Here is a 13170-nt window from a genome sequence, read left to right as displayed (position 1 = left end):
GTAGTTGTTACTCCCCTCTACAACTCTGCTGCTGCCCTCAGATCTAAATTTTAGTGCATGAAATGCAGAACGGAAAAAAACTGGTGGTGACACTTGGAAAAGTAATTTATTAAAGCTGAACTAAACTTTCCTCTGCTCCAGCGATGCCACGTCCACAAGCTCCCCTCCCGGCCGCTGACACCTTGGGTGGGTTTTGATCGCCTGTCACTGGCTGGGTGGGGATGACTTCACTCCCGTGCATACGCGGGTTCAGTCAGATTTGGCATTGCTACACGTGGGCTGCTCTCTGTAGACAGGCAGGTAAGTAGCTTTTAATGAACAGACAAAGAATATCTCTTCTGCATTAAAATTTCTGCCTGCTCGCCCGTCTTTAGTTCTGGCCTCAAGTTCCATTTTTAAGCCCAGGGATGTCGCTAGTCACGTGGGTAGGTTTAATGTCACATTAAAAGCCCATTTTCAGCCAAGGAAGCTGCCATCTTAGCCTTTGATCTTCAACTGCCATGATGGTGCACATGTGATCAGCTGTGACACCAGCCATTGGATGTTTGGTTAAAAACACAACCAATGTGACAGTTGCGTTTCCAGCACGTTCCAGGAATTTTTTTGAAACTTAAATCCAATGGGTTTAGTTCTGCTTTTTAAAGGGTAAGTTCACCTTTCGTAACATGTTACAACAATATTTAGAGTGTTACATGTTACGAATGGACCAGCCCCTGCACATCTTTAATTCCCCGATGTGACAGCCAGCGGGGATTTTCTAACACCCCCGCTAGATGGCACAATTTTTTTTAAATGTTGCTGGGCTTCATCTGCCCAGCCACGTCACTCATTCACAGTGTCCTGCGAAAGGAAAATTACAAGGTCTGGTAGCCTTTGCGGCTGTCAATTTTTCAGTTTTTTTTTTTTTTTTTTTTTTTTTTTTTTTTTTTTTTTTGTAGAATAAAAAAATACATGTACTTTTTTGCAGGTGTTGAATAAAAATATAAAAAAGTTTTACTTTTTTATTTTTTTTGTTTTTTTTGGAGACTCTAAAAAAGCATTGCACTGGTGCCATGGAGGTCTCCAGCAGATCTGCCAGTGCATCTGTGTGCCTGTACATCCTGTACGGGCAAGCAGATCCACTCTCACTGTCAGATTGTATCTGCTTGCCCGTACAGGCACACAGACACTGGTACGTCTGCTGGAGACCTCCATGGCACCAGTTCCGCTGATCACTGATGCAATGCTTTACAGGCTCCAAAAAAAAAAAAAAAAAATTTTTACTTTTTTAGGAAAAAAAAAAAAAAACGGAAAATTGTATCATACTTGCCATAACTTTCTGTTCCTGGTGCCTATCCATACGTATGATGATAGCCCCGCACACAGGACCACCTTATGCAGAGATATCGGCCAACATGACAGGCAGGGGAGCCAATCCGGTTCTATTATGGCGCATTCTTTCGGCACTACTGATGGGCTTAGTAGTCCTCACTATGCCTGTCTTTGGCAGGAAGCCAGTAGCTTACGCATCTTATGATAGAATTTGCTTACGCTTCCCACCCTGATAGCTAGTTATTGATCTATCATACGTATGCTGCCATGGAGGCCCCAGGAAAACAGAAAATTGTACCATACTTGCAGTCATTATTTTTTTTTTTTTTTTTTTGTGCCCATCCATGACAGCATACTTAACCCACCCAGTTTGTTCTAGCGATTGTACAGGGAATGGGCTGCTGTGTGGGTGTTAACTTTTCATAGCTATGCACTGGTCCCATGGGTGGAAGTAGGCGGTGCTACTATCATACGTATGCTGCCATGGAGGCACCAGGAAAGTTAACTTCTCCTCCTTTTTAAGAATTGGGAGACTTGTGAGAACAAGTGCATCGTCTGAGATGGAGGATGACCTAAGCTTTGCACCTCTCGGTATGTCCTGGATTTACCCTGCATGTCTAAGTGACATCCCCCATCACAACATAAAGGACAAAAGTTATGAGATTGTTGACTGACACATTAATGTAATAACTTCTTGCTGATTAAAGTTTCTAAGTTAGGTTTACTTTCGCTTTAAAGCACCCGTACCTCTCAAGTATGCTCTTTTGGTAATATTTGCAATCTGGTGCCCCTCCGGTTTAAAGGCTTGTGGTGAAGCGTGTAGGACACAAGCCGCTTGGGCTCCCTGCTTTTTGAGAGGATTTGTTTTGTTCATAGAATTTAAATTTAATACAGGTTCAATTTAACCCCAAATTGTTGTTTTTTTCCAGTTCATTCTCCATGACAGCGCACACACCTGAGACTTTCCATTAGGACAGAATTGGCGCGTTTCAACCCTGTTGTTCTACACCACCTTGGTGTTTCCTTCCCTTTTCTATAAAAAGACAATTAGTTTGGTGCTGTCATGGAGAACTCTGCAAAAAAAAAAAATACTGGCAAACGCAATTCTACACCTTCTTTTTTTTTTTTTTTTTTCTTTTTAAATAAATTAGGATATTTCCTATATATTCTTGTATACCGTGATGAGTAACTTATTTATAAAGTGTTTCTACTTTAAGAAGAGTTTTATTTTTTACAAATTAGAGTTAGATCATTTTGTTCTATAGTGGCTTTCACTCTAGAAAAATCTGTCTTTGCACTATCGTGGCTCATATAAAGGGAACCACTTCTACAGCTTCTAATTAAGTGACATGTTAATGTTTTGTGATCATACCCATATGCTTGCCAACTCCATAGCCTTATTTAGAACTGTATGTTCCTTTGCTTTAAAAAAAAAAAAAAAAAAAAAAGATGGGACTAAAATCCTCTAAATTTAAAGCCTAGCTCTAATTTTTGTGACAAATGGGATGGCAGCTTTGTCATTATGTGTCCTGGTTCATCCGAATAAAACTCCAGACAAGTCCTATAAAATGCATACCATGTCTTGGGATCCCTTGTTTTTATCCCTTCGAAAAATAATTTTGAATTCCATATACCGTATCTATCGGCGTATAACATGCACTTTTTTCCCCCTGAAAATCGGGGGAAATCATGTGTGCGTGTTTTTTATACGCTGATCTTACTCTGAGTGGAAGGAGGGGGATGAGCACCGCTGGATGACACAGAGCCGTGATCTCCTGTGTATCCGACGCTGTCACACACAGTCCCGCCCCCCTGGCCCGGCATTGGACCACTGCTCTGCCCATCATATGAGCCGGGGCGGGACTGTGAGTGACTGAGCGCCGGATACACAGGAGATGACGGATCTGTCTCATCTTTCACTGGCGTGGCTGCAATCATCTGCAAAGGCGAGTCTGCCGATGTATACTAAACAGGCTGCAATAATGGGCATAGATCAAGCTCCATTGATGGGCACTGGTGAGGCTGCAGAGCACTGACCCTTATTTTAAAATTTATGGGTTTTCTTCTGAAACTTCCCTCTTAAAGTTAAAGTGCGTGTTATACACCGATTTAAATATGGTAATTACCTGAACTCTTTTTGTATATATTTGGTTGTCCTGTTCCAGCCAAAAGTTATCAGGCTTGTAAAGGGAGGTCTGCTTTTGTAAGCTGGGGGGGGGGCTTAGATTGGGGTTATAATTCATAGAGAGAAAGAGAGCTTCTAGTGCAGGGGTCTTCAAATGTTCTAAACAATGGGCCAGTTTAGTGTCCTTCAGACTTTTGAGGGGGTCCAACTGTGGCTATTGGGAGTAGAAAAGATCCCAACGCCAGTGGGGAAAAAAAAATGCCCCATCGTTTGTTTCAGTGGGAGTAGTTGTGCCCCATCTTTGTGTCCCGTTGTTGGCGTCATTAGGAGGAATTATGCGCCATCATTGGTATCATTGGGCCCCATTGTTGGTGTCCATGGGAGGAATTTTGCCTCACTGTTGGTGTCATTGGCAGGAATTGTGCCCCAAGGGCCAAATAAAAGCAAGCAAAGGGTCGCAGTTTGGAGACCACTGTTCTAGTGGGTGCTGCCTACTGATAGGCCAAAGAGTTGATCATTGTTGAAGAACCCTGTTCTTGCTGAAGATTCTACCCTTGTCTGATTTGAGCTGTGCAGGGGCTTGTGGGAAGATGAAATAAACAGATTCAGCCCTTCTAGTATTTTAGGAGTAATTTTACCACTTCAGCACCCGGCCATAGACAAATGACGTCCACAGATGGGATCTCCCATCCTGGATGGACGTCATATGGACGGCCTGGGATTCCCGGCCGTCTAGGGGGCGCGCGCCCGCCGTGTTGCTCAGGACCCGGTGCGTGTGCCCGGCGGCCGCGATGTCCGCCGGGCACCCGCGATTGCCCGTTAACCGGGCCGGACCGTGGATCTGTGTGTGTAAACACACAGATCCACGTCCTGTCAGTTGTGAGGAGACCGATCTGTGTTCCCAGTACAGCGGAACACTGATCGGTCTCCTCCCCTTGTACGTCCCCGCCCCCTACAGTTAGAAACACTCCCTTAGGAAACATATTTAACCCCTTGTGTCCCCCTAGTGGTTAACCCCTTCACTGCCTGTCATTTACACAGTAATCAATGCAATTTTATAGCATTGATCGCTGTATAAATGTGAATGGTCCCAAAAATGTGTCAAAAGTGTCCGATGTGTCCGCCATAATGTTGCAGTTACGAAAAAAAAATCGCGATCGCCGCTATTACTAGTAAAAAAAATAAAAGCCATAAATCTATCCCGTATTTTGTAGACGCTATAACTTTTGCGCAAACCATTCAATATACGCTTATTGCGATTTTTTTTTTTTTTTTTTTTTTTATTGGAATATTTATTATAGCAAAAAGTAAAAAATATTGTTTGTTTTTTTTTTTTTTTTTTCAAAATTGTCGCTCTTCTTTTGTTTATAGCGCAAAAAATAAAAACCGCAGAGGTGATCAAATACCACCAAAAGCAAGCTCTATTTGTGGGGAAAAAAGGACGTCAATTTTTTTTGGGTACAATGTCGCACGACCGCACAATTGTCGTTTAAAGTGCGACACCGCTGAAAACTAAAAATTGGCCTGGGAAGGAAGGGGGTGAAAATGCCCGGTATTGAACCAGTTAAAGACACTAATGTTCAAGCATTCCCCCCCCCCACTTTCTACTGCATATACCTTACAGGAAGGCTTACCTGTAGAAGACGTCGGTAAATAACCTTCCTGCTGCCGGGAGTTTTGGTCTTTTAAGTCTCAGAATATTTCTGAGGATTGGAGCAGCTTTGAATGGCATGGACATTTCCTAACCTCTTGGTGCCGAACGCACGCAGATATGTGGCCTCTCGGCATACGGGTGTTTTTTACGGTTTAAGTCTTACTAAACCCAGAAATATCAAATCGGTCTGTAGAAGCAATAAAACATGCTTGTTATCTTCACTGGAACCTAAGGAGGTAATCCTGCACATTGTTTAAAAAGGCTGTTTGATCCTGTCTTCTCTGATCTTCCCCCTCTTCCACAGTCTCCAATACATCTCCCAGAGAGTCTTGGGGGCATTCTGCACATGCTCAGTTTGGTGTGTATATCTAAAGGGGGTTTTTTTTTTTTTTTTTTTTTTAGGGTGGGTGGGGTGCATGTGATTAGCACAGGCCCAGAGTGGGGGTTCATGCAGCCTCATAGGACAATCGGAGGAGAATGAAGATTCCTCCTACAAGATTTAACCAGACACTGAGTCTCAAGACTGCTGATGAGAAATGGAATTTAGCAGTTTTATATTTACTAAAATAATTGTATTTCCATGTTCTGTGTACTGTGGGAGACCAGATATAGTGACTGCAGGCTCCTGGGTTTAGTACCACTTGAATGCATTGAGGTAAAAAAAATAAATAAAAATGCCTGTTTAGTACTACTTTTAAGTTGTATAGTATAGAGACAAAGTTGTTTTTAGCTTATGCGCTGTATTTTCTCTTTCCCAGAAGATATGGTCAAAAAGCCGGTTCTTATGTTGAGTAATAAAAGATTGCATTTTGTCTTTGTGGTATTACTGCGTTTTGATGCAGTCAGGCATCTTTAATAAGGTAGTGGAAGATGCGTTCATGTTTGACAGTCAGTGAAGATTTGTTTATTTTAGTCTCGGTTCACGCTGGTGCAATGCGGGAAACCCTGAGAATTACTGTACTGGTTCCCGCATCGCACTCGACTCGCAGGCAGTTCACACTGCCCGTATGCGAACTACTGGGAGTGTCCATACAAAGTTAATGACACCCCCAGATCGCTTTGCATATCGCAGAGCGAACTGCTAATTCGGACAGCCACGCGATCTGATTCTGGTGCGGACCAAAAAAAAAGGGTCCTGCATGACTTTGGTCCGAATGCGATGTGAATTCAGCCATACAATGTGTATGGCTGAATTTGCATCGCACAGACATCGCATGTGCTTCATGGTGCGAATCACATGCAATGCTGTGCAGCAGTGTGAACACAGCCAGATGAGCAAACTATTAAAAAGGTTGATGCAATGGACTCCTTCACTTTTTGTACCTGCCTGTAGTCCCTGCACGTAACTAATGATTGGCATAACAAGCTAAAGCTGGAGCGGGGGCAATACAAAGTTTTTTGTTGGCTGGCTCTGGAGCTTTGTTCTGCCATGAAGCACACAGAAATTTTGACAAAAAAATAATTGCGGGTGCAATGTCGGACTCCTGCAGACACCGCCTAGAGGTCTGTGCCCATTGCTCTGTATGAGGTCTCCGTTTTCAGGGCTGTAGATCAATTGTTCATCTTGCAGTCCATTGAGAACTACAAGCTGTCTTCTGTGGGTGACAGATGGAACTTGTAGTTTCTTCATACAGATTCCTGTGAATGAATGGCACAATTCACAGATTTTAAAATGTGACAGCAGCTGTGGAGGAGAGCAACCCCCCTACCGTCGTAGGGGTGGGCGGGAGCAAGAGCTGCACACTAAATACAGGTGTACCCTGGTCTAAAATGTCAACTTTAGCTTTTAAAGCCTAGTACACAGGGGCTGAATGTCGGGGCAGCATCGGCTGGTTCAATAGAAACCGGCTGACATTCTGCCTGTGTGTACTACAGCCGGTTGACACAGCTTCTGTTGATCGGCTCCTGACCAGCGCTCAGCCAATGGCTGAGTGCGTTGACCAGAATGTTCTGCCAGAACACTATAGCACAGCAGGGGAGATTGCGGTACCAACATTGGAAGGTTAGTACAACGGCTCCTCCTAAACTGTCAGCGTTGTTGAACGAAAAAACGCAAAATGTGTACTAGGTTTAAGCCCAGGCTCACACTGACAGAGGGAATGAAATTGTGCGAGTTCAGCTGAACTCATAGTTACATAGTAGGTGAGGTTGAAAAAAGACACAAGTCCATCAAGTCCAACCTATGTGTGTGATTATGTGTCAGTATTACATTACATATCCCTGTATGTTGTGGTCATTCAGGTGATTATCTAATAGTTTCTTGAAGCTATCAATGCTCCCCGCTGAGACCACCGCCTGTGGAAGGGAATTCCACATCCTTGCCGCTCTTACAGTAAAGAACCCTCTACGTAGTTTAAGGTTAAACCTCTTTTCTTCTAATTGTAATGAGTGGCCACGAGTCTATATTAAACTCTCTTCTGCGAAAAAGTTTTATCCCTATTGTGGGGTCACCAGTACAGTATTTGTAAATTGAAATCATATCCCCTCTCAAGCGTCTCTTCTCCAGAGAGAATAAATTCAGTGCTTGCAACCTTTCCTCATAACTAAGATCCTCCAGACCCTTTATTAGCTTTGTTGCCCTTCTTTGTACTCGCTCCATTTCCAGTACATCCTTCCTGAGGACTGGTGCCCAGAACTGGACAGCATACTCCAGGTGCGGCCGGACCAGAGTCTTGTAGAGCGGGAGAATTATCGTTTTATCTCTGCATTCGATCCCCCTTTTAATGCATGCCAATATTCTGTTTGCTTTATTAGCAGCAGCTTGGCATTGCATGCCATTGCTGAGCCTATCATCTACTAGGACCCCCAGGTCCTTTTCCATCCTAGATTCCCCCAGAGGTTCTCCCCCCAGTGTATAGATTGCATTCATATTTTTGCCACCCAAATGCATTATTTTACATTTTTCTACATTGAACCTCATTTGCCATGTAGTCGCCCACCCCATTCATTTGTTCAGGTCTTTTTGCAAGATTTCCACATCCTGCGGAGAAGTTATTGCCCTGCTTAGCATCGTCTGCAAATACAGAGATTGAACTGTTTATCCCATCCTCCAGGTCGTTTATGAACAAATTAAATAGGATTGATCCCAGCACAGAACCCTGGGGAACCCCACTACCCACCCCTGACCATTCTGAGTACTCCCCATTTATCACCACCCTCTGAACTCGCCCTTGTAGCCAGTTTTCAATCCATGTACTCACCCTATGGTCCATGCCAACGCACCTTATTTTGTACAGTAAACGTTTATGGGGAACTGTGTCAAATGCTTTTGCAAAATCCAGATACACCATGTCTACAGGCCTTCCTTTATCTAGATGGCAACTCACCTCCTCATAGATGGTTAATAGATTGGTTTGGCAAGAACGATTCTTCATGAATCCATGCTGATTACTGCTAATGATATCATTCTTATTACTAAAATCTTGTATATAGTCCCTTATCATCCCCTCCAAGAGTTTACATACTATTGATTTTAGGCTAACTGGTCTGTAATTCCCAGGGATGTTTTTTGGGCCCTTTTTAAATATTGGTGCTACATTGGCTTTTCTCCAATCAGCTGGTACCATTCCAGTCAATAGACTGTCTGTAAAAATTAGGAACAACGGTCTGGCAATCACCTGACCGAGTTCCCTAAGTACCCTCGGATGCAAGCCATCTGGTCCCGGTGATTTATTAATGTTAAGTTTCTCAAGTCTAATTTTAATTCCGTCCTCTGTTAACCATGGAGGTGCTTCCTGTGATGTGTCATGAGGATAAACACTGCAGTTTTGGTTACTGAAGCCCCCCGATTCACTCGTGAAGACTGAGGAGAAGAATAAATTCAATACCTTTGCCATCTCCCCATCCTTTGTAACCAGATGTCCTTCCTCATTCTTTATGGGGCCAATATGGTCTGTCCTCCCTTTTTTACTGTTTACATACTTAAAGAATTTCTTGGGATTTTTTTTGCTCTCCTCCGCTATGTGTCTTTCATGTTCTATCTTAGCCATCCTAATTGCACCCTTACATTTCTTATTGCATTCTTTATAAATTCTGAATGCTGAGGATGATCCCTCAACCGTGTATTTTTTGAAGGCCTTCTTCTTTGCTTTTATATGCATTTTTACATTGGAGTTAAGCCATCCAGGATTTTTGTTCGCTCTTTTAAATTTATTACCCAATGGGATACATTGGCTAATGCCCTTATTTAATATGCTCGCGCGATTTCATTCCCGAATGTGAGTCCCGACTTCAGGGGCGTTTCTCCACAGATGTCTATTGAAGTTGCCAAAAGTAGTACAGAAGCTACTTTTGGGAATCGGTGCGATGCTGCAAATGCGGCGTCGCACCGATTCGAAAGGTGCCATTGCCGGCAATAGCTGCCAATTTGACATGTCAAATCGCGTTAATGTGAACCAGGGCTAAGTCTTTGAAGAGTTGCTGCACAGGAGATGTTGGTTTCTAGCCCAAGTGTGTAACACTGAAGACCACTGTCATCCTGTACAGGTAAGTAAACACCTGCGTGGGGGTTCTAACTTGCAGTAGGTTAGGACTATATGTGTGGGTGTTTGGTTTTTTTTTTTTTTTTAATCTGCTAATCTTGCCATTTCCTGTGTGCACTGCCATATGAGATGAGCATCGTGAACTAGAAAACACCACCTCCTTAAGATTTTCTGTAGTCGTAAGAGTCGGTTCACACTGGGACGACTTGTGAGGCGACTTAGCCGCCTGACAAATCGCGTTCCATGTTGTAATAGGAGAGACTCAGGTTGCTCCGACTTAGAAAAAGGTTCCTGTACTACTTTAGGGGTGACTCCATGTGTGTTTTCTGTTGTTGTGAGCAATGTATTCTTAACGACACCCCACCCTCCATGCAGATTGCAAACAAACGCAGTGTGTTTGCCTGCACCAGATTGCATGGTATCCTGTGCACTACTTTTGGCAATGCAGGGTGATTTCAGCCCTCAAATACATGAGCTGAAAATCTCACCACACTGAAGAGCACAGGAACGTGAACCACGAGTCAGATGTGACCTGGCCCTTACTCTTCCTGTCCCTGTGAGCTAACACTGCCCTCCCTCCATACATACATACAGTACAGTGAATGAATGTTGTCACCCGAGGACAGGATGTGTGGTATTGGCAGGATCACCTAGGTGTGAAAATACACTATATTGTCAATGTATTGGGACACCTGCCTTTACACGCACATGAACTTTAATGGCATCCCAGTCTTAGTCCGTAGGGTTCAATATTGAGTTGGCCCACCCTTTGCAGCTATAACAGCTTCAACTCTTCTGGGAAGGCTGTCCACAAGGTTTAGGAGTGTGTCTATGGGAATGTTTGACCATTCTTCCAGAAGCACATTTTTGAGGTCAGGCACTGATGTTGGATGAGAAGGCCTGGCTTGCAGTCTCTTCTCTAATTCATCCCTAAGATGTTCTGTGGGGTTGAGGTCAGGACTCTGTGCAGGCCAGTAAAGTTCCTCCACCCCCAAACTCGCTCATCCATGTCTTTATGGATCTTGCTTTTGTGCACTGGTCCAAATCCATTTAGCGGAGGGGGGATTATGGTGTGGGGTTGTTTTTCAGGGGTTGGGCTTGGCCCCTTTGTTCCAGTAAGGGAAACTCCTAAGGTGTCAGCATTCAAAGACAATTTTATGCTCCCAACTTTGTGGAAACAATTTGGGGGATGGCCCCTTCCTGTTCCAACATGACTGCACACCAGTGCACAAAGCAAGGTCCATAAAGACATGGATGAGCGAGTTTGGGGTGGAGGAACTTGACTGGCCTGCACAGAGTCCTGATCTCAACCTGATTAGAACTTTTGGGGTGAATTAGAGAAGAGACTGCAAGCCTGATCTCACAAATGAGCTTCTGGAAGAATGGTCAAACATTCCCATAGACACACTCCTAAACCTTGTGGACAGCCTTCCCAGAAGAGTTGAAGCTGTTATAGCTGCAAAGAGTGGGCCAACTCAATATTGACCCCTCCGGACTAAAGCCTCGTACACACGATCAGATTTTCGGATGAACGTTCATCTGTTTTTTGTTTTTTTTTTTTTATTTTGCATGCTAATCCCATATCGAAGGAGAAGAGGCTACTCGCCATATGGAAATTTCCATATATACATGTGTCTGAGGGACCCGGAATCTGGGGTCAGGTTTTCCTAAGTACATGACCGGAGTCAGGAAATTAGGATGATTAACAAAATATGTTGTGGACAAATTGACTATAACTTTTTGGTTTTGAGACTATTGTCTTGTTGTTACCATAACTAATTGTGTCATCATTGATGTGTTGTTTTTTTTTTGTGTGTTTTTTTTTTTTTTTCCTCCTTTTGAAACAAATATGAAAATTCTCGTACAACAGAATTCAACTTCAGAAGAGATGTAATGTGTTGTCTGTATTTTTTCGTTTCTGAGCATGCGTAGTCTTGCTCTTATTCGGATGAATACCGTAATAATTAAACGAAAATTGGATGTTGTGTTCACAAAAAAATGTTCTAGTCTGCACATCCAGCTTTTGTCGTACAAGAGATCGGAGTCGGCTGTCGAAAGCACCGTACTTTGAAAATTGGCAGGTCGTTCGTCGGCCGAAATGTAACTTCCAATTTTCTTATCGTGTGTATGGATGCCATTAACGTTCATGTGAGTTTAAAGGCAGGCGTCCCAATACTTTTGACAATAGAGTGTAGAAGCCAGCACATCAATAACTGCTAAGCTTTCCATATATTACATTTTTGTTCTTTTGGTTTTTATACTGCCAGTGCAAGTGAACCTTCGTAAAACGTGACCGCAGGATTTCCATTACACATCCGCTTAGATGGCACCATTATTTCTCCTGAGAGAGATCACCCCAGAATTTTTTTATTTTTTATATAGAGTCCTTTTAAGAAACCCTGCTATTTTTGCTCAAGCCCTGATGAAAGTGAATTTCACTTTTTGTTTCCACAGACCATTGGGCTCTATATGAAGCGTTGCACTGAAGGCTGCATTCTGTAAAAAGATGTCAAAAAATAAAATTTGCTTTAGCAATGTATATTGAACCCCAAGGCTGGGTTCACACATGAACAGACCCGATGGCTGCTGGACACACGCAATGTGCATCCAGCAGCGATCATCATAAGTAAACCGCTGGCTGTGTGAATAGCTGCGGCCGCCAACGACCTGTCATTGAAGTGTACACGCTTGGTGCTCACACCTGTCAAACAACAGCAGGAATTGGCAGATTCCTGCCGCTGCCATTTGCAGCGTGGAAAATTGCCCGTGTGAATGTAGCTTAACATTTATCCAGTCTGCAAGCTATTGAGCTTTACTTTGTGCAAAAAGCTAAGTGCTGAGAGCAAAACCGCTAATACAACCAATCAGAATTCACTTTACTAAAGTAAAATGGGTTGCTATGGGTTTTGCATCTTGAACTTTAGCCCATTCATTGGAAGCACAATATTTGTTGTTCATATGAACCAGCCAAATATGCCATTTGGTTTCCTGCTGCAGTTTGAGGCATAACATTGAGATTATGGCAAACCTTTTTATTTCCACAATTTCACTGTTGGCATAGCAATGTATTTGCTTTTTCCACCCTCCCAGCTTGTATAGAGATGTGACCTTGCGATAGAGAGATGAGAATAATTTGCTATATACTGGACAGTTATGTTTTCTGTAATAAACGTTGGCTTTCTACTAATAGTCTACATTTATTCTTTTTTTTTTTTTTTTTTTTTGTCATGTAAGAAATATATGGTACGTCATTGAATGAGAAATTTGAAAGTTTTAGAAAATGACATAAGATAGGGTGTGAAATAAAAAAAAATATTAAAAAGTACAAAGTAATTGTGCAGCAATAAGAAAAAATGGTTTAAATAAATATATATACACACACACACACACACACACACACAGTACACTATATATTATATGAGCAAAAGTATGTGGGCACCTCTTCCAAATTATCAAGTTCAGGTGTTTCCAATAGAGTACTGGTAATAAATACTAGAGCATGGGCTTCATTCACACTTGTGTGACTTGTCATGCAAGTTTGGACATCAAAATCACATGACAAGTTGTAGCCCATTCTTTTCACGGACGGACGTTTCGAC

Source organism: Aquarana catesbeiana, linkage group LG13, assembly GCF_042186555.1.
Source record: "Aquarana catesbeiana isolate 2022-GZ linkage group LG13, ASM4218655v1, whole genome shotgun sequence".
In the NCBI taxonomy this organism is placed as follows: domain Eukaryota; kingdom Metazoa; phylum Chordata; class Amphibia; order Anura; family Ranidae; genus Aquarana; species Aquarana catesbeiana.
Note: the sequence above shows the minus strand (reverse complement) of the source record.